The sequence below is a fragment of the Penaeus japonicus genome, unplaced genomic scaffold, assembly GCF_977035675.1.
Source record: "Penaeus japonicus unplaced genomic scaffold, GWHDUDI00000001_assembly GWHDUDI00000034, whole genome shotgun sequence".
Lineage (NCBI taxonomy): Eukaryota > Metazoa > Arthropoda > Malacostraca > Decapoda > Penaeidae > Penaeus > Penaeus japonicus.
The window spans coordinates 17,512,846-17,517,845 of record NW_028234436.1 but is presented as its reverse complement, the minus strand read 5'-3'; positions in this window follow the sequence as shown (position 1 = coordinate 17,517,845).

The following is a 5,000-nucleotide window of genomic DNA, read 5'->3' as shown; positions in this document are numbered from 1 at the left end:
CTTTTCAAACTCCCTTTCCCTCTCTTTCAACTCTCTTTCCCAACTCCCTTTTCCTCTCTTTACCTCTTTCCCAACTCCCTTTTCCTCTCTTCACCTCTTTCCCAACTCCCTTTTCCTCTCTTTACCTCTTTCTCCTTCACACCTTTTACCACACATAACAACTTCTTTCCCAACTACCTTTTCTCTCTAACACCACTTTCCCTCTTTACCATTTTCAACTCACCCATTCCTCTCTTTACCCTCATCCCAACTACCATTTCCCTCTCTTTACCTCTTCCCCCCTTCACCTTCCAAAGCCTACTTTCCCATCTCTTTCAACTCTCTTTCCCAATTCCCTTTCACCTCTTTCCCAATTCCCTTTCCCTCTCTTTCAACTCTCTTTCCCAACTCCCTTTCCCTCTCTTTACCTCTTTCCCAACTCCCTTTCCCTCTCTTTACCTCTTTCCCAACTCCCTTTCCCTCTCTTTACCTCTTTCCCAACTCCCTTTTCTCCCCGATGGCCGACCTTCAAGTGTCAAGAATGTGGGAAAAGAGACACTGCTTGCCTCGTCCACAGCTGACCCTTGGCCATGACACATGACACGGTGAAAAGACCCAGTACTGCGCCCTCATGACTACAAGTTCTTCGGGTCCAGTGGGGTCCCTTGTTGGTAGGATGGGTAACTTAAGGTGTTAATGATGTTGGACCGTTGGGTTTGTAACCGACCTCCCATTCTCATTTTTCTTTATGTTAATATTATTTATTTAAATATTTTTTTTATTTCATTATTTTTTTTTATTATTGTTATATATTTTTTATTTTTTATTTATTTTCTATCATTATTATTATTTTTTTTTTTTTTTTTTTTTTTTTGGGGGGGGGTATGGATCTTAAAACGTTATTATTTCTCTGAGTAATGATGATGAAAATATCAATATAAAGATAGTGATGAATTTTCTTCTTATGATGAATAATGATAATGATGATAATCATAAAGATAAGATTAGTATTAATAACAATAACCGTAATATTTACAATAACGATAAAAGCAACAATGATGATAACAATCATAATAATAGTGATGATAGTGTGAATTAAGATGATAATACTATCCATAATCTGGCTACCGATAACCATTCCATAATGATTCTGCTACTCTATCAGTTATCGAAATTATATAGTTAGTGATATAGAACCTTATTAACGAAAGTTCTCCATTCCTATCTTAATGGTTTGAATGCATGTTATAGTGCGATAGTGCTGTGGTTTCCTGTATTTGTGAGTTAGTGGTGCTGACGGGCCGCGTTACATAACCGTATGTTTAAGTTTTCCTTTGTAGTATATAATATATTTATTATATATAGATACATGATGTATATATATATTTTTTTTTTTTTTTCAGCCGTATTATTTGCAGGAAGTAGGCTCTCAATGAGCGGTTTATGTCCGTGCTACTGGCCCTGATTGTTAAAATAAATTGGTGGGGGGGTATATATCACACATATTAGTGATACCCACCATTAAGGTTAAAGTTCCTTTGTTGGGGGGGGGGGGGCCCAAGGGTATCAAGTAACCCGCCGGGATTCGAACGCTCCTCGAACTCAGATCTACGTCCAATTCTAAGGCCGTTCTCTAACCACTCGACTACCAGAGCCCCTCCCTATATAAGATCTATATATATATTTATATATATAATATATAAATACATATTATTATACCAATACAAAATATATATTATATATTAAATATATATATAAATAATCAAATATGTTGTGGTTTGTAGTGTGAGTGTAGTGCGTGTGTGTTTGTGTGTGTGTGTGTGTTTGTGAGTGTAGTGCTGTGCGTGTGTGAGAGTGGTGTACTAATTTAAATGTAGTGTAAATATATATGATATATAACTATAAAATGTATAAATATCTATAAATATATAATATAAAAATATAGACTATATATATGTATATATATATATATATATATATATAGGATAAATCCAAACACCACACACACACACACACACACACACACACACACACACACACACACACACACAGACATATATATATATATATATATATATATATATATAGATATACATAAGTAAACAAGACTCCTTATGTAATCTCTCTTTAGGCCAATAATCAAGGCCAACGGTGATACTTGATGGGAATATCATAAAGTCATCTATTAACATCGGTTAATAAAGATCGTAATGATTTAATAGATTATAACTATGTATCTTTGTGATGTTCCCATTTCAAAAATTATATAACAATGAAGAAAATTATGGAAATTATAGTTCTAACACATGTGATATCGGTTGCAAATGTTACCATTACTGTTCTATCACAGATTATAAAAATGATAATAATGATAATTATGTAGATGATGATATTGACAATTAGGATGATAGTAATGGTCATGATAAAGATAAACATTACAGTGATGGTGATTACAAAAGATATGATCATTTTTTTTCTAATTAGTAAAGGTTAGTCGTCAAAATACAAAAGTATTGATTGGTATAATCGCTAATAATAATACGGCAAAAAGAAATAGTAAGAATTAGAGAGATTTATGCAGGAATTAGTATAATGTCAGAAATCGTGACTCTTACATTTTTGCCGCATTGCGAGAGTTTGTGTTCAGATAATTAGAAAGATGAGATGAGATTAGAAATAATTAGAATGAGTCAAAAGAAATATAAATATAGTCACACACACTCAAACAACACGCACACACACACCATATATATTAAATATACATATATATATATATATATATATATATATATATATATAAATATTTGGTGTATTGTGTGTGTGTGAGTGTGTCATGTTTGCAGTATAAAAGACATATATATATATATATATATAATATATATAAATAATATTAGACTATATATATATATATAAATAGATAAATAGATACGGATATATATAGATATATATGCCATGCTTATATGCCATACTTAGTACAGTAATATAATTCGGTTTCATTTCACAAACATCGAATAAGCACTCCTTCAGTAAAAGTCGTGCTTTTCCTGGCACTTAAAATGTGAAACGGTAAGAAAAACGAAAAGACTTTAACATGACAATATACATATATATATACACATTTACGTCTTTGATAATGAATATATATGAATATACTAATTGATGGAGAGTTAACCTGACCTCTTTGTACACCATCTGTGAAAACTAGTCATATGTTTCTTGTGAAATATAAAAAAAAACACTTGTCAAATGCGAAAATCCTATTTCAAAGACAAAACTTTTTTTTTTAATGTGGATACTCTTATCTCTTCTTTCATGATAACATTATAATAAAGAGGAATATTTGATTTATTCTATGTAATTACAAACGATTTCCTTTCATGAATTCCAGGTGTCCACGTGGCAATGAGTCAGCAAATGAGGTGAATTTCCGATAAAGAGACAAGATGTTAGATTAGTGGTGACGATTATTTAATAATTGGCAGGTTTGTGATTAAAAGTAATTAATAATTGGCAGGTTTGTGATGAAAAGTAATTAATAATTGGCAGGTTTGTGATGAAAAAGTGGGGCAGGTTTGTGATGAAAAAGGAATTAATATTGTGCAGGGTTTGTGATAAATGATTGGCAGGTTTGTGATGAAAAAAAAAGTAATTAATAATAAGCAGGTTTTGTGATGAAATGAAAAGATAATTAATAATTGTCCGCAGGTTCTGTGAATGAAAAAGTAATTAATAATTGGCAGGTTTGTGATGAAAAGTAATTAATAATTGTCAGGTCTGTGATAAAAAAAAAGTAATTAATAATTGGCAGGTTTGTGATGAAAAGTAATTAATAATTGGCAGGTTTGTGATGAAAAGTAATTAATAATTGGCAGGTTTGTGATGAAAAGTAATTAATAATTGGCAGGTTTGTGATGAAAAGTAATTAATAATTGGCAGGTCTGTGATAAAAAAAGTAATTGATAATTGGCAGGTTTGTGATGAAAAGTAATTAATAATTGTCAGGTCTGTGATAAAAAAAAAGTAATTGATAATTGGCAGGTTTGTGATGAAAAGTAATTAATAATTGTCAGGTCTGTGATAAAAAAAAAGTAATTGATAATTGGCAGCTTTGTGGTGATTATTTGATAATTGACAGGGTTGTAACGATTATTTAATAATTATCAAGTTTGTGATGATTAGTTGATAATTGGCAGGTTTGTGATGGAAATTATTTGATTAATTTAGGGCAGGATTTGTGATGGATTAAAATATAAGACACATGGCAGGTTTGTGTTTGTGAAATAATAATTGACAGGTTTGTGATGATTATTTAATAATTGACAGGTTTGTGATGATTAGTTGGTAATTGGACATTGTGATGACAATTATATTTTGATAAATTGACAAGTTTTTGTTGGTGATATTAAATGACCAGCTAACAGATTGAATGATTACTTTAAATAACATGACATTGTCAATGACAAGATAAAGAAGACAGCTAAAAGAGACAATCAACAATTTTGGGTGAAGATAATTCCTTTTGATGAAAATAAAAGGACAAGTTGGTGATGATCATTTTGAAATGACTGACAGGATGGTGGTGGTGATTATGTAGTGAGTGACAGGATGGTGATGCTGATTATGCAGTGAGTGACAGGATGGTGAGGATGACTAATTGATAAGTAACAAGCTGGTGCTCATCATAGTTTTGTCATGTCGGGCATATAGCCTTTAGTTATCAACACACTCTCAAGTACACCTTCGCCTCGAAACAAGAATTAATAAATTAATCAATAAACGGGTAATGAATTAATGAGTATATGAAAGCTAGTTTGTTGTTTGTTTATCATGAATGGATGAATAGATAAATGGGTATATGTAAAATAGTTTGTTTATTACGAATAGATAAATAAATGGGTAAATGGATATTAGCTTGTTTGTCATGAATAAATAAATAAATGGGTATGTATAAACTAGCTTGTTTATCATAAATAGATAAATAAATAGTTGGGTAAATGGAAACTACTGTAGTTTATCACCGT